The sequence below is a fragment of the Chelonia mydas genome, chromosome 1, assembly GCF_015237465.2.
Source record: "Chelonia mydas isolate rCheMyd1 chromosome 1, rCheMyd1.pri.v2, whole genome shotgun sequence".
Taxonomy (NCBI): domain Eukaryota; kingdom Metazoa; phylum Chordata; order Testudines; family Cheloniidae; genus Chelonia; species Chelonia mydas.
Window position 1 is genome coordinate 237,457,456 of NC_057849.1, and position 21,488 is coordinate 237,478,943.

The following is a 21,488-nucleotide window of genomic DNA, read 5'->3' on the forward strand; positions in this document are numbered from 1 at the left end:
CTAGCCTGCCTTAGCACCGCAGCACTGCCGACTGTACTTTTAACAGCCTGGTTGGCAGTGAGGATTGGAGCCGCCACGGTCCCTGAAGTCCCCAACTTCAGCAAGTTGTTGTTTAATTGAGAGCATTTTCTGTTGTAAATCTAATCTCAAACAGGGCCCACCTTGAAGTAGTTGGATAAAAGACAAAGGTGAAGAACAGTACCTCCCTCTTCCCAAGATTGATTTCACTTTGAGTTGTTAGCTGGCTTTGCATTTAGAACTTTAATCACAGTCCTGAATAGATGCCTCGTTATCATTTACATAAGTACGTTTCAGTTACATGAGTACATTTTGCTCTGCTCATCCTACTGTGATTGCATAAATCTCTATATGCAAGAATGTCTGATCAGAGAGTGGTCTTGCCTTTTAAAGCTGGAGGCCCCCAAAGCCACTAATAGCTATGGAGAGCTGGAGATTCTCCTTCAGTTTATCACATGGCTTCTGTGGCCAAGTACTAGCAGAGACAGAATCCTTGCATTCTCCTAGCTTTGCAACTTGGAGTGGCACATTGGTAGGAGTGGGGAAAGGAATAGATATTTTACATCCTTTCCATTAAGAAAGTGAATGTTATACTAACGTTTGTAGATGCTTCTTATGTTGCTTGGTATATACTGTAGTAGTGTTTGTGAACAATGCTGGTTATGTGCCAGGGCCTTACCCCATGTGCTGCCGTAGAGGCAGTCTCCCAGAAGTGCCTGCATGCTATCCCATCTAGCTGATCCTGTATGTAAGGAAAGCGTTGCAATATCTCAAATGTTTGTCAGGCAGGGGTCCCTTGTTCAGGTGCGGAGCAGCATATAACTGTCCTATAGAAAGATAGGGTCTCTATGCAGACCCTTATGCCTGTATTTCAGGTGTTTGTGAGGCATGCATTTTTGTAAGTCAGGCTGCAATTTACAGCTACAGTGGTACTCCTAGTTGGGCGTGCAGTGCTACTTGGCAGAAGCCAGTTCATACAGCTGCCATGGAAGGAACATGCAGGAGTATTATCCATCAGACTGCAAATCTGCCCTGCTGAAAGGCTTGGGCAGGCCAGCTATGCTGTCTGCTGCTTTTCCTCTTTTCCTGGTGGAGTTGGGCTCGGAGACTGACGCAGGGTGTGGCTATTGATGAGTTTTTCTTTCTCGTTAATTAAGAGAAGGATCCATTTGGCATTTATTGCCATTGGCCAAACAGAGTTTTTGTTTTAATCCTTTGGGGGTTGCATGGCTGTGTCAGACATCTGTCTAGCTGTCTGTAAGCTTGCAAATACATCTTCCCAGCCATTTGCCTGGAAAATGCTAGTGTTCACAGGATGAAGGCCCTGGTTAGCCCAAGGGGAATGGGACAGCATACGGTAACCCTTGCATTTGGAGCCTAGTATCAAATGGGCTGTATTATTTCCTTCAAATTATGTATATCTAGTTATTACATTTCACTATGCTTGTCGTATTTATTTATGTACAGTAACAAGTATTAGGCACTTTAATCTTTCCTGTGGCTGTTAGTGACTGGAGTTGATTTCTTACAGTAACATCACTTAATGAAACAGACTGGACGCAAATGGTTAGTGGTATAGGCACATGAAGAAAATTTGCCTCCTTGGTTGTTGGCACTACTTGGACTCAGTGGATTACAATCAATCAAATGGCCTTTGTGAGCTCACAGACTTGGTAAAACTTGAATAAAAAGTAAGATTAACTTTTTGTATTAAAATAGCTTTGGCATTGTAGTAAACAAAAGTGAAGGAAGCTTTCAGGGAAGGAGTGTGTTGGGAGAAGGTAACAGAGAATATCTAGGTCGTACCTTCTGGAAGTTTCTGACCAGTTTTTCCCTCTTATTTCTGACTCATTATGTTACAGGTGTTAGGACCTTGTAGTGTCATGAGCCCTCGATCAGTGAGACCATAAAAGCTTCACCCTGAATAATGAAGCATCCATAGGCAATAAGTTAGATGTGTCTGCCTATGATGGGGAGGATATGGAAACCTTTGTTCTGATTTTTGATAAAAATTAATTTTCAAGGCTGGACAGAAAACAAATAGCCCTTGGTCAGTTACTTTACGATCACGGCATTATAGGACTAGAAAGAGGCTATAAGCAGGGCCCTCCATACTCTGCAGTACAATGGCTTTCCATTCTGTAGTAAAGTCCCTTGATTTTCTTTGATTAAAGCAGTGTTGAACTCTATAGTACATCGAAACATAGATTTTTAGTGGGTCAACAATGAAAAGGGAAGATGCACTCTACATAGTATTTGCGGTGTTTATTTCTCTCTTTTGGAATGTTTTTCATTTTGCATTGCTAACAATGTTCTCTTCTTTTCCATCTCTTTTATGGGCCTTGAATTGTGACTGCAGTCAACTGCTTCCTTGAACCCTCAGTGCCCACTACTACTCTGTTGACTGACAGATGATAGTCACATTAACTGAATTTTCTGCCAAAATGAACAGCAATTAAGTGCTGATGCAAACTGTTGCAATTTGATTTCAGCTTTAATACTCAAGCTGAGATGACTAGAAGTTCACAGTACTCTGATCTATTTCAGGTTGTCCCTAGACTGAGGAGGACCGCATTGCATTTGGTTAGCCTCTCAAAAAATGCAGGTGTTTTCTTTACAACTTTAAGAGCTAAATTATAAACATTGTTTAAAATGACCGCTTATATTTTGGAACAAAATTCTGTAGCAGGGTGTAGAGACCGCATACCAAATTGCAAAAAATGCAGAACGCTGGATGAAAATACTGTTGACACCTACTGAGCTAAGTCAAGTGGTTGACCCCACTACCTTTTGATCAGAAGGTCCCTGAAAGAGGGACTGGGGCTGCACATATTGGTGCCTAGTTATCAACTTGACACCTATATTGAGCATAGCTTAATATACATCTGCTGGCATGGCATATGTGTCAACTGCATGCTGCATTTGAGCAGTTAGGGTTGCCTCTTGGAAGTGTAAAACCTGGCTATTTCTGTTCTGATTTTTATTTTATGTAGGGATGTTGAATGTTTTGAAAAAAAAATTGTTGCTCTTGATTCTGCAGCCATGGCAATAGGTTCACAGCCTTATTGTTAAAGAAGCTAGTCAAGTTCACTGATCTAAGATACACAGTGACAGTAGGCTGCCTGCAAATATGCTCTCTCAAAGGGATGATTTAAAATCTTGTGTTTTATTTTAAATTATGAATGTCATCTTGAATTTTAAAAGAAAAGTCCACCTGGCTTTAGTTTGCACCACAGCTTTGAAACATGGCATGTGATAAATTGTGAAGAACGAGGATTTGGCGGAGCTTATTTTGTGTTGGAAACATTGCTGCATTTCAGCGTCCAGATCTCCAGGCAGCCACTGTAACAAAAAAATCAGAAGGGTGGAATTTTGCATAAACAAACATCTAATCCTGGAAGCAAGCAGGAATCAAAACTGAAGTATTCCGACTATACTGTACTTTGCAAAGCCTGAAATAGACAGTCATGAACAAAGTCAAGACTGCACCTTAAAAGTATTATGTCCAACACTTAGAGGCTTATTTTTTTTTATTAGGTGGTGTTTGACTTAGGTGGAACCAAGTTATATGAATCTTACAGCATAGAGCTGCGAAGTGGGACAGAAACATGACCCTTGCCTGGCAATCTTTGACAAGACACTAGCCTATTTTCTTAATTTATTTTCAGGCTTCTGTAATGACCTGTCATTATTCTTTACAGGTGTAAGTGGGGCATATAAGGGTGGACCAATCTGTCCTTTCTCAGTTACCCTGGAAATTGGGGAGACAGCTACCAGTTTAACCAGCTTTTGTTTTGGTAACAGTTTGAGTCTCCTTTGCTGAAGTAGGATATGCTGTAGGCTCAGTCCTGCAGGATACTGATCACTCTCTTGACTCTCACTAACTTCAATGAAAGTTAAGGGCACTCAGCACTTGACAGAGTCAAGCTCTAACTGCAGTCATTAGAGCAGGGGTGGGCAAACTTTTTGGCCTGAGGGCCACATTGGGGTTGCAAAACTGTATAGAGGGCCAGGTAGGGAAGGCTATGCCTCCCCAAACAGCCTGGCCCCGCCCCCTCCCAATTCCCACTCCCTGACTGCCCCCCTCAGAACTCCCCATCCGTCCAACGTCCCTGCTCGTTGTTCCCTGACCACCCCCTCCCGGGACTCCCCGCCCCTATCCACACCCCTGCTCCCTGACAGGCCCCCTAGGACTCCCGCACCTTTCCAACCTCCGCCCTATCCAACTGCCCCCTGACAGGCGCCCTGGGACTCCCACACCTAGCCAACTGTCCCCTGACTGCCCCCCGAAACCTGCCGGCCCCGAGCCCCTTACTATGCCACTCAGAGCAGCATGTCTGGTAGCTGCGCTGCCCGGCCGGAGCGAGACACACTGCTGCATTGCCCTGCCTCCCAGAGTGCTGCCTGCGCGGCAGTGTGGCTACAGGGAAGGGGGAACAGCAGGGGACGGGACGGGAGCTAGTCTCCCCGGTGGGGAGCTCAAGGGCCGGGCAGGACGGTCCTGCGGGCCATAGTTTGCTCACCTCTGCATTAGAGCAATGAGAGATTACCGTGCTGAAGCAGTTTAACCATTCAGTGCCATCTGTGGGTATAACAAACACTGCACAGTGCTTAAGGTGGCATGTACAGTACATACACAGCATCCTCCTCCCAGGACACACATAAATAGTAGTGTAGACAGGGAGGCACTGCTTAGGCGAGTAAAGTCATGCTAGAACCTTAGGGTATGTGCCCTCCACGGTTCACTACTCACCTAAGCAGCCCCTCCCATGTCCACATTGCTGATTTTAGCAGTGTAGTGTCCCACTGCTTCCCTGCTGCTGGAGTATTTCCCTGCTACAGGGAAAGGCTGTGGTAGTAAAGGGGAGCTGCCAGAGCCTTTTGCTGTTTCCAGAGCCTTTTACTGTTCCCTGAGATAAACTCTGAAAATGGTCTGCTACTCACTTGATCCAGAGAACCCCACCAGATCATGCAAGTCAAGGGGTTCTAACCTTTGAGTCCACTTCAAGAACACTCGTGAGACAGCTCAAGCTATCCAGGGCATGCATATCCAGACAGCCACTAAATACTTAAAGGATGTGACCCTAAAAAAGCAGTGTGTTCCCTTCTGTCGTTACAATGGTGGAGTTGGCAGATGTGCTCAGGCCAAGCAATGGGGCTGGACACAGAAGCATTGGCCTAAAAAGAGTGCAGAGTTCCTACTGCACATGCTCAAAAATGCTACACGCTGCAGGGTGGATGTATCTTTTTTTCAATGTGGCATGTAGCCTCGCATACCCTAAACACTGTCACCAGTGGTGTGCAGTGTAGCCTTTTGTGTGAATCATGTTCATTCTCTGGTGCCAGTCTGTGACAATGGGCATGTCACCTGAGGAAGCACAATCTGTACAGCATCACTCCCTGTGTTTAAAGGGAGAGACACAGGTCTTGCCCAAGGCTGGAACTCTTCCTCCTTTCATTAGGAACACTCTCCCTTCCCTCTAGCCACCTCCCCTGCCCACTAAGTAGTTGGGGGAGGGAAGGGGTTAGAAGCGCAATGAATGTCTAATTGGTACGTGCTAAAAGTATTCTGTGTAGAGGTGGCTGTGTCTCCAGTCTGGATTAGATGTCAGCTGTGTTTGGTGTATTGGACTGTCTCCTTTGGTCTGCTTGCAAATGATCACTTTGTTTTAAGATGTTGGAATGCAGCTGCACCATTGCCCAGAAGAGAAGAAAGGGGGAAATTATTTTAAGTCTAAGCTGTGTGAACATTTTTTTGCCTTGTTTTGAACACAAAACTCATTAAACTAGTTTCTGTTTTAAAGTGAAGGTTTGCTCTTTCCCACTGGGCACCCCCAGATTGTTTTGAATTTCATATTTGGTGGGGAGTGAGTTCTTCTCGAATTCTCTTCCCTTCTGACTAAGGACTTGGTGTGGCTTTCTCTGAGCCATTCTGAGGACGTGTCCAGAAAGAGGTCACTCAAGAACAGAGTGAGGTACTTCCCAGAGACTGACTGACAGGGGTGGGCAAACTATGGCCTGGGGGCCGCATCTGGCCCTCCAGACGTTTTAGTCCAGCCCTTGAGCTCCAGCCGGGGTTCGGGGTCCAGGGCTTGCCCCACTCCGCATGGCTCCCGGAAGCAGCGGCATGTCCCCCCTCCGGCTCCTACATGTAGGGGCAGCCAGGGGTCTCTGCACACTGACCCCACCCCAAGCGCTGTCCCCACAGCTCCCATTGGCTGGAAGCCACGGCCAATGGGAGCTGCAGGGGTGACACCTGTAGGCAGGGCAGCACGGATAGCCTCCTGGCTGTGTCTCCACTGCTTGAGGTAAGCGCTGCCCTGATCCCCCTCCGAGCCCCTCAATCCCAGCCTGGAGCACCCACCCGCACCCTGAACTCCTCTGGCCCACACCCCTAGCCGGACTCCTCACCCCCTCTCACACCAACTCCCAATTTCGTGTGCATCCATGGCCTGCCATAGAGTTTCCATACCCAGATGTGCCCTCGGGCCAAAAAGTTTGCCCACCCCTGGACTATAACATCATGGTTAAAATGTTTGGGCTGTGTATGGAATCTGCATGTGGTTTAAACAAATTGTTTGGTGCATAGTAAATGAGTAGTATGCAATGTGTTCTGTGCTGGACAAAACCCAAAATACAGACATTTCCTGCTCCAAAAAGCTTAGTCACAAATTACGGTCCTTTCAGAATAACCTTCAGTTAGTGCCCTTTTATCTAAAAATACTTATCACTTACATGGTGCTTTGAAATAAAGTACAAACATTAACTACTTAAAAAAAATTGACCGTATCCTTTTAACAGTTGAAAGTCGTTTCAGGTACTTAACCCGCTTCTGAGTGCTGCTGCCCATTTCTGTGGATTTACAATTACATTTTCTTTTTTAAATGAAAGAGCCATACAAACATTGAGGAAAAACTGGCTGACTGTACTGGAGAAGCAGGAAACTGACATATTGCTGTCAAGTGCACAGCAGAAAGTTACACGCCATTTTTTTTTTTTTTTTTTTTTTTTTTAGAATCTTTTAGTTTATAGCCCCCTTGGTGTTGCTTCTAACAATTAAATTAGAATACTTTCAGAAAAGTGAGAATTTTTTGAAAGTTGACTGTCCCTTTAAATAAAAATCTAATGGGGCTCAGAGGGGAGAGAAGAATAAAGCAGCTATCAAAGTTAATTTCCAAGTGCTGTCTGCTTCTTCTGAAGTCCTTATCAGTTTCTAGAGAAACTCTTCAATAAGGCTTTTGTGAGCCCTTGCTGCACTCTGAAAGCCTGATGAATGTGACCTATTAGTCTGCCCTTGTGCTACCCAAGGTGCGTGATGTGATGCCCTGCAAGTGAGGGTAGTCTCTCCTGGTCCCACCGCAACGGACTCTTAACAGTGTTATGCAGATGCATTTTGTTTATGGCACACACGGTACCTCTTACACTTTCAAAATAAGAATCAGCTCTGTCTGCACTGAATTGAGTCACCTATATAGAGAAGTGTTCACATACATTAGTGTGGCAAAAAGTTATTAATAAGGTTTCATATCTCAATCAGGTGGGCCATAGAGTTTTCTTCTTATGAAGTGTTGACAGGCTTTTTTCTCTTCCCCATAAAGAAATATTCTGCAGTAGTTGGCAAATTGTTGAAAACCCACATGCCAAGTGCACTGAAGGGATATCTTAGTTTTGAGGCATGCTGTTGTGAAATAATCTGTCTAATCCACATGCTTTTGCACTCCCTGGTTCTTCGAGGCTGTTAAAGCTAGCCATGTCTTTCTCTACTCCAATTTTTCTCCCTTGAGAATCTTTTTAGGACCCTGCCTGCTTACTTTTTAGTACATTGATCAAACTGGTTTGTTTCAGCACCTAAATTATTTCAAAACTAGACATGAAAGGTTGTTCATTTACCTCTTTTGTATGTGTTTGTTCTGTCAAGACTTGTAACGCAGCAACTCTGGAGAGAGCAAATGCTGCGTGTATGTGTGTGTTTCTTGAAGGAACCTTTCATCAGTGCAGTTGACAAAGCTTACGTGCTGCTAGGATGCTTGTGCAGCATTTTACTCCTTTCATACTGGAGAATAAAGCTAAACATAGCTCCTTTCTCTCTTCTCACCTCCCTCCCCCCCTCCATGCCCTTGAGGTGTCTAGGCAAGAGTAGTTTTATTATTATATATTTGTATTGCAATAGCACTTAAGGACCCCAATCATAGACCAGGACCCCACTGCGCTAGGCGCTGTACAAACACACAACAAAAAGACAGTCCTTGCCCCCAAGGAGCTTACAAATTAAATTTAAAAGACTGAGACAGCAAACAGGGGAAGCATAAGGAAACGGGTTTCAGAGTAGCAACCGTGTTAGTCTGTATTCGCAAAAGGAAAAGGAGTACTAGTGGCACCTTAGAGACTAACCAATTTATTTGATCATAAGCGGAATGCATCCGATGAAGTGAGCTGTAGCTCACGAAAGCTTATGCTTAAATAAATTGGTTAGTCTCTAAGGTGCCACTAGTACTCCTTTTCCTTTCACAAGGAAACAGTAAGGCAAAATTAGTCAGCACGAGAAGCAGCAGTTCCAGCTCATCAACTGCTTAACTATTGTTGTGTCTTTTGTAGGCATCACGGCAGAGGTGAGTTTTTATTTTTCAGGAGGGATCTAAAGAAGGACATTGAAGTAGCTTTGCGCTTGTTCATGGGGAGCTCCTCCCATGCTTGAAGGGCAGCGTGGGAGAAAAACATGATGGTGCTAGTTTGAAAATTTTTACACAAGGGTGATGAAGGCCATTGGCTGAGTGAAGGTGGGAATAGACATCCTGATAACGTACTGTATAAGAGATGATGGGTAGGTTGGGAGGCAGCAGCAACTTTTATCCATAGTTTCTAATGCACTATGTCTCTGCAGAGAGTCAGAGCTCTTCATGTATTCCAGTAACACACTGGTGTTGCAACATTAACCTGGATCAGTGCTGCTGACAAGCATATGTGGAAAAGAGTTCTCACTGGTTCACATAGTTGTAGCATCTGGTGGAGTTGTGATAAATCATTCACTGGCAGAGTTCATTGGTACAGCAAAGGTGGAGACCATATCTTCTCTGTTCTGTCATCCACAGCTGGTAGCTTTCCATCTCGGAGGAGTAACTGGGGTAATTTTGGCAGGGGGTCTCCCAGTGGAATGGCCAGGGGAAGAACTGTTGTGGGTTCCTTACAGAGTTTCCACAGCTCTAAGGGTAAAGGTTGCTCTCCCTGGCTAATGCGGAGTTCTAAAGTTTTGTTCTCTTCACTATTCCTTGCTCACTGTGCAGGGTGTTTGAGGTCCAGAATTTGACCATGCAAGCAACCAGCAAGAGGTAGTAGATAGGTCCTAAGAGAAATTGTGGGAGCAGGGAAATGTAATGGACCAGAATGTACTTGAACAATAGAAAATTCTGAATGTTACCCCTCTGTAGATTGTTGGTCATCGGGTTGGGCAGAGACAGAGAATGTGAGTTTGATTTTCTCTTCTAGAAGAGAAACAATACACAGACTCTATTGACTCTTCTGTTGCTGATAGTAAAGGAACTGTCAGGGACCAAAGGAGGAGGCCATTGAATTGCCCTGCTTAAGATTTAGTCTATTCATTGTGGACAGGATGACTGAGGATAGTACAGTATATAGGGGTTTTGGAGCATTTCACCTTTAGGTCACCAGTTCAAACCCACCCCAGTCAGTAGTAACCAAAAGTCATTACCCTTTGTGAGATGAGCTGGCTTTATGTCAGATTTCTGAGGCATGAGTTTCTGCATTGCAGACTCCCCACAACAGGAATGAACAGATACTCTGAGGCCAAGGATTCAGTGGGTGTAGATTGTAACCCCAATGGAGTTCCTTTCAAAAGTGGTTTAAGGCACACTGGCATGGCAGGAAGTGGGAAAACATTTGCTCTATTCTCCCATGCTGTGCCTGTACAGTAAATAAATGGGGCTTTGCTCCAGTGCTATCATCCAGCACTATGTATTGGCATTAAATGAATTTTTGAAAAAATAAACCTAGTCAGTAAATAGTAGTGGCCAGCTCTAACTCTCCTCATCTGCATCCCTCAGCCTAGTTAAAAATAGAAACCCAAAATAATAGTGTGTTTGCAGGCCCGATGCCAGCAGTGCTGTGCTTTCATGTTCAGAGTGGGACTTCCCAGTCAGGTTTCTTCACTGTACGAAGTTGTTACCCTTCTTTGTTCTGGTTGCTTTAGGGGGAGGCGCAGTTTAGCTCTTGTCTGGACACTTTCTCTTTCCCCCACCTGCGTGTTGCAGTGCTTTGTTTTTGCAGTGACACAAGGGCGCTTTCCTGTGGCATCACTGGCATTGACTGGTAGCCTAGCAGTGGTTAATTTCCAAAGGAATCCCGATTGAGGGCTCCTGTTTTTGGCTGATCCACTCGTATAAACTTTACGTGGAATGTTGCCCTTCTGCCCATTAGCAAAGTGGAGGATGAAGTGGTACCATTTTCCCAGCCCCCATGCCTATTGTTCAGGGTTTAATTTAATGATATGCTTGAACAGTCAAGGAGATCGTGTTAGCTTGGCTCAGTATTTGTAAACAATTTGTGCTCTGTAACTTTCCTTCCTGGTGTTGCCCCAATTACCCTACTCATCCCCCCTTCTTGCATGCCCTAAGCCAAGCTAAAAAGCTCCATTCATACAGAGCTAGTCATTCCTTACCACAGAATGAAAGTAAGCAGCCCTGAAGCATCTGGCTGTGGGTGGCAGTGTAAAATCTGTTTTGTTTCTGGGTAGAAATTTGAAACTAATATCTCTGTTAAAAACTGTCTATTTTTGTATTCCTCTTTTCCCTCCACTCCCATCCTGCTGCCATGCAGTCAGAAATCTTTTTTACACATCAAGACAGTTCTGAGTATTTCCTTTGTGACTGAAATCACTGTACAGTTTAAAACATAGACTCCTGACATGAAATCATCTACTGGGGTTTTCTGGTAAGTGACTAGAAAACCAATTTGCTGTCTCACTAGGCTTTTGTCTCTCTTAGGGTTTGATTGTGTAAAACTCTCATTGAAATAAGTTTTTACTTGAAGAGCTACAGGATTGGGGCCTAAGAGTCTAATGAAGGTAGTTTAACTTCCATTAGGGCTGTGTGTTGATTATTCTCTTCCCCCCATCCATCTTAATGCAGTCAATGTGCTAGACTTCTGCTTTACACCTGCACCCTTTGATAATCTGCTGCTGGCATGTATCTTCATGGATGAAACATACTCCATCTGTCCTGCATTTTGATTGGTGCTGGTTGATGTAATTGTGCATGATTACATCTAATCAATTTTCCTGGAGTGCAAGACCAAAAACCAGGAATTTAGCCAGCAGGGTATGTGCTCTTGTCTTCCGAGAGGAATGGTGAAGTAAGGGAGCAGAAATGCAGGAACAGCTTGCTTTATTGCACCATTTAAGGTCAAAGGGAGCTCTGGAGTTTTGTGGAGAGAGGTAGAGATTTTATAGTGCAGTAGAACCAGATAGTGCTGCCCAAACTGTGGGTTTTTGTGGCGTCTTCTGCAATTGGCAGAAACAATCACTCCAGAAAGGGGATGTGCATGGGCGAGAGATGGAGACCAAAGGGACATCGGGAGAGGATAAAGATACTGGGAGATGGGAGCAGAGGAGGAGTGAGATGAAACTTCAGCTAGTCAGCGTTTTATCTTATTCAGGGCTACTTTTGTAAGGAATCCTTTTTGATGCTGCTTTAGGGAGGAACAAATACATTTCGTAGAAAGTACTGTGTATTTTTATCAGCTGCAGGCATGTCTGTTTCCAACTCAGAACTCCCCTCTCCATTCCCTTCACGTTTCATCCCTTCTAATCCTTGGCTGCATGTATAGCTAACTTGGTCATCCCTGTGTGGATATATCTGATCTTCATGGGTAACGTGGGAGTCACTTCTGGTTGAACAATGAAGTTTGAGTCTCCTTCCGCCCTTGACCTGGGTCGTCTAGCTGGGGTAAGGCCTCTGTAATCTCCCTAGGAACCCTGTATTTGGTTTTGGAAAGAACTATTAAAAGTTGTCTCAGAAACTGCAGTTGCTCAATTCATGACTGATCTTAGCCTGCTTAGGCAGAGCTTAATTTGCTGCTTCCCTGCCAACACACAATCACGGTGCTATCTTTAGTTGCTTTGTGGTATAACTTCACCCCAGGAGAGACAGAACATTACAGATGGTTTACATTTTCCTGTACAAAACAGACTCTTGCTAGGAGAATAGGCATGCCACCCTTTGCACGCTCTCTGAAGCATTACTCAATTCTTTGTTAAGCAGCTTTCTTTCTTAGCCTTTTGTTTGCATGTAGGATGGTAGATTAGGCAGGTTGTGAACTGAACAAGAGCAGGAAAGGAAGCGTTATAAAAGTAAGATTTTTGTCCCTCCCAGCACTGCAGCCAGCGTTCTTCCTCGCTGTGTTAAGTGTATGGACACAATCTATATTGTAAACAGTGTGATTAAAATGTCCCTCTCCGGACACATGGGACACAGCTTGTTCTCTTGAGGGAGCCCATGAGGATCCAGGAAGTCTACGCACACAAATGGGCTGCAGTCTGGGACACAGGAAGGTCTACTTCCTTCCTAAATGTCTTTTAATCATAGAGGGGCGTTAATGAAGACACCCTATGGCAAGGTGCATCATAATTTCCATTCTGCTGTCTCCTGTTATCAGATTTTCTGAAACTTACAACTTTTGGGCTGAATTTTTCCAGTGTTTGTCTCTTCCCAGAAGTGATTTTTGCTCAGATATAGGTGAGAGGTTTATTGCGGGAGTGGGTGGTGAGATTCTGTGGCCTGCATTGTGCAGGAGGTCAGACTAGATGATCATAATGGTCCCTTCTGACCTTAATATCTATGAATCTATAAATAATTTTTGTTTTGTTTTTGAAGTCAAATCTGGTCAGCCACTAAGTACAAGAAGAATAAAAAAATACTTTCCCCATAATTTAAACAAATATGTTTTTAGTTTTTGAACAGCATGAAATGGAAGAGGCAGGGGTTTTAAAGTTGAAAATTAGAATGAAAATACCCCTCAATGACAAGTGCATTTGACTGTTCAAATGAAAATATAGTTTTATTTGACTGAGTTAAATTTCTTAATCGCATGCACAATAGATTTTTTTCCAGGTGTTTTCTTGCAAAGTTCTTAATGTGTGAAGATAAGGATGGGTGCATAAGGTGTGTATGAATAGCTATTCAAACTCGATAGATTTCTGGATGATTCTGAAGTGATCAGAAAATGAGATAAGTTACGTATAGTCACACTGAACTTTCAGGCTCTTCTAGAGGGGTGGAACACAGTACTTAAACCACTATGGATGAAGTAAAATGGGGTCAGAGTGAAAATATTTATAGTATTCAGAATTAAATTACAGTACATTTTTCACTGACTACAACGCTATCCGTAGTGTTTAATTCCTCTTGTTGCAAATACATTTAATGTTTAATACAGTTAGAATTTATGCCTTGAAACACTTTTTTGTCATCTTATGGAAAAAATCATTTTCAATGTACTTACATTTGTCCAATTAGAAATACATTAATTCTATTATCAAATTCACTCAGTTTGGCAAAGATTTTGAAAGGGGAGTGAAGTGCCCATTTCCTGTTGAAAGTGTATGGGGGTGTTGTACACTTTACCTTTATTTTGTGTATGTTTGGAAAGTCTCCTGCTTAACAGGCAACAGGAAAAAAAATCGGTAGAAATATTAGAATTTTAAGATAATTTATCCTCAAACTATGTGAAGATTACAAAAGTTACTTCAGTGTAGAAGACAGAAATACTAAATGTTAGTAATTCAACTCTATGTATTACTCTGAGAATCAGCTTTTGAGATTTTAATATAACTAATGTTCAGAGAAGCGTATCTGACTGGAAGAGTAAAAACATGGATGTGGAGGAGGCCTTAGAGAGAAGAGAACTTGCTGAGTTTAAAATGTCCAATAGCTAAATCCTGACTGGTGCTGAGCACCTCCAACTCGTATTGAATTTGTTGAGCTTTGTAAGCACTTAGAGCTAAATCCCAGAAGCTGTTAAGTAAAACTGGGCCATTATGACAAAATCATGGTAAATATAGAACAGTGTAGTGTATATATTAAAGTTCTTGATGAAGTGTAATAAAAGTTGTACAAAATTTGTGTATTGTGTCTGAGATATAATGGTTTGTTCAAAGGTTCTGATTATGCAATTAGACCATTATAATGTGGACATACAAGAGGGCAGGTATGGTTTTTTGTGTGTGTACAACCTTAACTTTGGCATTTGCTGACTTTTGAGTGCTTAGGTTCTCATAATGCAGTTTGTCTGCACTATATATTTTAAACAGCTGTTATTTGAGTGGCTGGTTGACATACCCACTTCCATCACAGTAGTTGGTGACACAGGTTGTAATAAAACTGCATGGTCAGAAGTCTAATATTTATTTATAGCACAATTCAGTGTATTCTGACCACTTAACCTTTTGCCTAGTCTAATAAATTTCCCAAGAATCTGAGCTGAAAATAGCTGGCTTTTCTGTGCAATAGGTCCAACTTATCCATTGGTTCTATCACTTTGCTGATTGCTCAACCCCACCTCTCTCCCTGTGGAAACCAGTGGTGTAAACAAGGCTGTCAGTTAGCACAGGTGCTCTTCAGTACCTTGTGAATCTTGGCTAGAGGTGCAGCAAGCAGATATGCTTCTGACATGCATTCTGTAGCTAGATGTATGAGGCAAAGTGACTTGGGATAGGCTTACCAATGCTGTATGGGAGGTTTTTCTTTTTAATTCAGTTTGCCACAGATAGGCTCAGATATTTGGTATGGTGGAGAAGTATGGGCTTTGAAACTTACTTTACCAGCCATCCTAATAGAGAAGTCATTGGGATATTATTACACAATTAGCTCAGAGAACTGTCAGATTGAAATGCTCTGAAGTAAACATTGAACTCCCTGTGACTTCAAAATACTTGATACCCCCAAACTGCCCATTGCTGTCCTAATAGTTACAAAGAAAGCTGTGGGTTTTTGGCTTCATTCATCTCCTTGCAAAATAGTACAGAGTAGACACATGCCATCTTGCCCATTCTCACCTCCTCCTAGGACAAGTTAAGGTTTATTCCTCATTGTATATTTTTCCACAACTTCCCTGGTGACGTTGTGCCACAGTTGAATTGACATCTGCCCTTACACACTTTTTTTTTGGTGGCGGGGAGGTTGGTATTTTTAATGAAATCTTAATCTAAAACTTACATTTTTCTCTGATATTCTGTCTGATAACTCCTGTTTGCATCCCTTTACATCACCCTAAACTGTATCTCTCCCTCCTTTGGGGGAACCTGGTTTAGGCCTCTAATTATGTGTTTTCTAGTTTGGCAATGTGAGTTAAAAAGACAAATTACGAGCCAGCAACAGAGTTCCACTTGCTGTACAGCTGCTGTGCGTACAGGGAAAACATGGGGTTAAAAAGTAAATGAACTTAAACATAAAAAGAGCATTTACACATGTTCATTAAAAGGACATACAAGTTAACAAACCATTTTTAGAAAACAAATTTCCACAATGTTTCCATAGCACTTGAGATCAATAAAATTGAAAGACTCAGAAAACTTTGTCACTCTTTACATTTCATATTTACTCTTTTCATTGTCCGAAAAGAGAAACACAAACAGGCTGGGCAGCTTCAGTTTTCTTTACGTTCAGTTTCTAGTCAGTTTTAAGTTCTAGTGCACTGACGCTGAAATAACTGAGTTGTAGACACTATGGAAAAGTGGTGGTGTTTTTTAAAAATATTCATCCATTGGAATTTCTGAAAAATATCGCTGAAATATTTTATTCTAGGTTAGACAAGACAATGTCACTTAAATATTTTCAAATCTCACCCCATTTTGGAATTGACACATACCATTTAATTGCTTGTGGCCCACCCATTCTTTAACCGCTTGTATGGAAAATCCTGAGAGCTTTCTCTCTGTTTGTTTGTTCTTGCCTTTAATCAAGTGCATTAAGGTAAATGTAAGGAGAGTTATATGGCTTAGTGTTTCTGACCACAGAGGCAGCAGAGTTCCAGTCTAAGTAGTATCATTACCCACTTAACTGTATTAAGAGCTCCTGCTCTAATAAATCAGTTTAAGCCACAGAACTACAGAAAAATGTGGTAAAACCCAAGAACTACTCATTTAAAATATATGTAGTCAGTTCTAGCTTTTTGAAAGGGGTGGGGGGGAATGTCTCATTTTACTACTGTCGAGATGAAAGATGATATTCCCATCTCTGTTCTACACATTGCTTTAAAATTAGTTGCTTGACATTAGATTTGCTCTCCAATTTTAAAACAGTACGATTAGTAATTTCAGTGCATTTTGAAAGTTAAAATGTTTAATATGCTCCAATTTTTAAAAGAACTAAATAATGGATCTCGCTCCTTCTCCCTTTCTCCTCATAATGCTGGGTTACTGTTGGGTAACTGTCACAATGAATTGTTTCTGAAGAGTTTAACATGGAACTTACTAAGGTGGCTCAGATATTCATAATGGAAAACAGAGCCTTTCATCTCTAGGTCACTGGTTCAAATTTAGTCCAGATTGGTAGCGACTGAAAATTGTTGCCACGGGACAGCTGTTCTTAGATTTGTGAAAACTAGTTGATGATCTATTAAGTTCTTTCTGTCACCATAATAGAAAACACTATCTGCACTGGCACTGTTTTGGCAGTCTGGAAAGCCAAGGATGGATATTGAGAGTGAATTATTCTCTCCACAGCAGAGTTGCTGCTTCTAGGTGTGATTTAGGAAACATTGCAAGCTTCCCTTTGCTCCCTGTACTGTACTATGCTTGTTCTTTGTCTTGTGGATTTGTCTTTTTTCAGTCGCTAGCCTCAAACTAACCAAAAAAAAAAAAGGTATTAATTAGTAAATTTTCTTAAGTTTTGAAAACTGAAAATTCACATGGTCATAATGATCCATAAGCTGTATCTTGTGACTTATTAATATGCAACTTGGCTCATTTTGATCTCCTAGTGAGGCATGTTTAGTATTATAAATGTAAGCTCTGAAATTTTTGTAAACAGCGTTTTGTCTCATTACAAGTGATTTAGCTCAGACTTCCAAGGAGTATTGAAACTGATCATTTGTTTGAATTTAGTGGTAGTAAGAGAAGAAGGCAAGTTTTAAAATTTAAACGTTTCCCTTCCTCCCAAAGATTTCACGATGATGGAGTTTAACCAATTATTGTCTCAAAAATACCTGGCGGCTGTTGATGTTAGCTATCTCTTGGGGTGAGGAAGGGATTGACTTTTTGAGTTCTGTGCTAAGGTGGCACCAGGCATTTTCCTGGTGGCAGATATACAAATGCCCGTGTAGTCACAATGTGGATGAATGAAAATACAAAGGTACTTCATGCAAATAATTAAAAAATGTTTTTTAAATAACACAGGTTTTGACACAAGTCAGCTAATTCTAAATTCAGACTGGTGCTCCTTCTCTATACCCAAAGCAATGAGACTAGATTGTAAATTATAAACCTGGTAAAATTAAAGCCAAGATGTTTAAATTACACAAGCGAAAACTAACACCTTAACCCAGATACTCAATGTTTGTAAATGTAATGGAACACACAAGCCAATTCTCAGAATTAAATTTTGTCAAAAAAACCAACTTGCTTCAGCTGGTTTGTGCCAAGCTTTGGTGTGAATACAGTCCCTGACAATGATCACAGCACTGACTAAAATCTCACCTTCGGTACACCAGTACTGTTAGCAGGACTGTAATATGGGGCGAAAGCAAACTTGTCTTAGAAAAACAGAGTCCCAATCCTCCTCCAGGTTCCTCTGGATGACAGTGTAGCATTCACAGCTGGACTAGGTCAGGTTCTGCTTACCTCCTAAAGATTCAGTGCTAATTTTCCTAATCCCAAGCATGTGTGTGTCGGGGTGGATGTAGCTGGTTTTGAAACACATAGGAAAATAGTCATGTTTCTGTAGGTCACAAATTTTATATTAATTTTTCATAAAGCAGCTTCCTCCAAAAACATGACATGAGTTCTCAAAATACAAACCTGTACAGAACAACATAAAGTATTATGACTTCATTGCTACAGCTTCCATAAGCCTCCAATAGCCATTTTATGGTCAGACTTGAACACCACATAGGTGACAATCACATTCTCAGAGTGGAAAGGCTATATAACAGGTAAACATAGACAAGTCTTATCCAATCCCTTTTCTGAGTCCTGAGTCCCCTTAAAGTTGAGTCTGTAACTTGATTGTTCTTCTTTGAGTGATTGCTCATATCGATTCCAATTAGGGGTGTGCGCGCCGCATGCACAGTTATCGGAAAGTTTTTTTCCCTTAGCAGCTCTCATCGGGTAGGCTGTGGCACCTTCATGGTGCTGAATATATGCCCCTGCTGACCCAGCCCCTCCTCAGTTCCTTATTACCACCAGTGACAGTCGTTGGAACTGTGGTCACTTGCATAGCAAGTACTTCCCTTAGCATATCTTGTAGTTGTAGTTCTAGTTCACAGTTATAGTTGTATATAGTTGATAAGGTTCAGGATTGGGTTTTTTCCGCAAACCCTAACCCCTCCCTTGGGTTCTGGGGCATGTCTCGGTCCCAAGGGTTTAAGCCCTGCGGAACCTGCAACAAACCTATGCCAACAGGTGACCCCCACGACTCATGCCTGAAATGTCTGGTGCACCTCCCCCAGACAGAGGTGCAAAATCTGCAGAGCTTTCTGCTCCAGGACGAAAAAGGAGTGAGACTTCCATCTTAAACAACTCCTGATGGAATCTGCTCTTCATCCCCAGTCTGCCGCGGATCATCAGTGTCTGGTCCTGATGATCCGCAGCAGACTGGGGATGAAGAGCAGATTCCATCAGGAGTTGTTTAAGATGGAAGTCTCACTCCTTTTTCGTCCTGGAGCAGAAAGCTCTGCAGATTTTGCACCTCTGAGTTCATCCGTACGGACACGGTGCCAAGGAAGGACTCTGGCTTAAGATCTTCGGCACTGGTGCTCCCCGGCACCGCAGGCTGTGGAGACAGCCTCGCAACACACCCATTCACCGGTGCCACACAAACGGCACAGGAAGATGGACAGAGATTGTTCCCCCGTGTTGAAGACAGCGGTGCCGGCAGGCGCGACAGCGGTGCGTCTGATGCAGGAGTACTCGGTGTCCAGAGCACAGGAGTCAGTGCCATCGACTTCAATTCCCCAGAGGGGACCGCCGAGTCCAGCACACAGTGTCAAGTGGAGGAGTTAGAGCTGCCCTTCACCCTGGTCACTTTCGAAGCTGCTGGGGATCTGATGGCCATGATGGCACCTCAACCCCCCCACAATCAGAGACAAGCCTCCGGTGCCTCAACAACCGGCTCTGTCTAGAGGCAAGTCAGCCATGATGCAGCGGTCTCCCTCTCCAGTTCAGCACAGCTCTCGATCGCTGTCGTCAAGGCACTGCTCACCAGCACCAGGTTCCGGGCAGGTTCTCCAACACCAGTGGGGCGACTATCTCCTTCCCCGGCACCAAGGGCGGAGCAGCACTGGTCCCCAGCACTGACGGAGTGGCACCAGTTGCCCAAACCGTTAACTCGGCGCCAGTTTCCCACACTGTCAACTCAGCACCGGTCCCTGGTACACTACCCATCAGCACCACCGTGGTCATCATGGTCAAGGTCGGTCTCGTCGGACTCTGATGGGGACTCCTTTTACTCCTGGCGCAGCTGGTACAGTTCCGACAGGCGCCGAAGTGAGGCAGGAGTGGTACCCTTGCATCCCCAGTAACAGCCACCTGTACAGTGGCCCTTTTTTTTAATCTCCGGGACTTACCACCAGGCTCAGGGGTCCTTTTGCAGGGGCTCACGGTCAGTGGCCTCAGAGACCGGAGTGCCCCTACTGCCTAAGGACTGACCTACGCCACAGGGATCTGAGATGATGTGGGCTCAAGGCCCACTGCCCGGTCAGGCCACCGCCGAGATTACATCGGCACAAGGCCTGCCACCCAGCCAGGCCACTGCCACCGTGACAACAGTTGGCACAGGGGCCCCCGGCACTGATCAGGAGAAGGTCAGAGGGCTGGAGGGTCAGAAGGACCCTGTGCCGCCTCCTGGCTTCGTCATCCTCGTCCCCAGACGAAGTGGTGGCAGGTGCATCTACCTCAGGTCTGTCCCCTGTAGACCAACACCTACTGCGGAGGATTGCCCGCAACATGAGGTTGCAGGCGGAGGAAATAGTGAAACCTGAAGACCCATGGTGGACATCTTGGCACCAGAGGGGCCATACAGGATAACTCTGCCCCAGTAAAAACAATTCAGAGCAACATTAAGACTCTATGGCAGACCCCTGCATCTATCCCGCCTATCGCTAAAGGAGTTGAGCAGAAGTACTTCGTACCCTCAAAAGGGTACTGTCAAGGTTCCTTCCCCACTCTGAACTCTAGGGTACAGATGTGGGGACCTGCATGAAAACCTAAGCTAGTAAAAGTAAGCTTAGGAGGTTAAAACTTCCCCAAGGTACAAATTAATTTTACCCTTTGCCCTTGGATTTCCACTGCCACCACCAAACTTTATCTGGGTTTACTGGGAAACGTAGTTTGGACATGTCTTTCCCCACAAAATCCTCCCAACCCTTGCACCCCACTTCCTGGGGAAGGTTTGGTAAAAATCCTCACCAATTTGCATAGGTGACCACAGACCCAAACCCTTGGATCTTAGAACAATGAAAAAGCATTCAGTTTTCTTACAAGAAGACTTTTAATAGAAGTAAAGGAATCACCTCTGTAAAATCAGGATGGTAGATACCTTACAGGGTAATTAGATTCAAAACATAGAGAATCCCTCTAGGAAAAACCTTAAGTTACAAAAAAGACACACAGACAGAAATAGTCATTCTATTCAGCACAGTTCTTTTCTCAGCCATTTAAAGAAATCATAATCTAACACATACCTAGCTAGATTACTTACTAAAAGTTCTAAGACTCCATTCCTGTTCTGTCCCCAGCAAAAGCAGCATACAGACAGACACAGACCCTTTGTTTTTCTCCCTCCTGTCAGCTTTTGAAAGTATCTCATCTCCTCATTGGTCATTTTGGTCAGGTGCCAACGAGGTTACCTTTAGCTTCTTAACCCTTTACAGGTGAGAGGATTTTTCCTCTAGCCAGGAGGGATTTTAAAGGGGTTTACCCTTTCCTTTATATTTGACACGTACGAGTACCTATTCTTGTACCCACAGCTATACTCCCTTGTAGTGACCGCAGTTAATGAGACGGAGAGACAGGGGCAGCAGGGACCAACTCCCAAGTCGAAGGAGTTGAAGCGAATGGACCTTTTTGGCAGAAAGGTCTACTCAAGGAGAGGCCTGCAGCTGAGGATAGCAAACCAACAAGCTATCCTCAGCAGATACAACTTCAACTTGTGGATCTCCATGTTGAAGTTTAAGGAGCTGATTCCACGAGACTCCAGAGCTGAGTTTGCGGCTATTATTGATGAAGGAAAGGCGGTGGCATGGAC

The 21,488-nt window shown here is 43.5% G+C and overlaps 1 protein-coding gene across 23 annotated transcripts in view; it reads left to right on the forward strand.

Annotated features, from left to right (window-relative positions):
• MICAL3 (microtubule associated monooxygenase, calponin and LIM domain containing 3) overlaps nt 1-21,488 on the forward strand; it is a 250,936-nt gene that overhangs the window by 45,486 nt on the left and 183,962 nt on the right. The gene's annotated exons all lie outside the window — the stretch shown is intronic.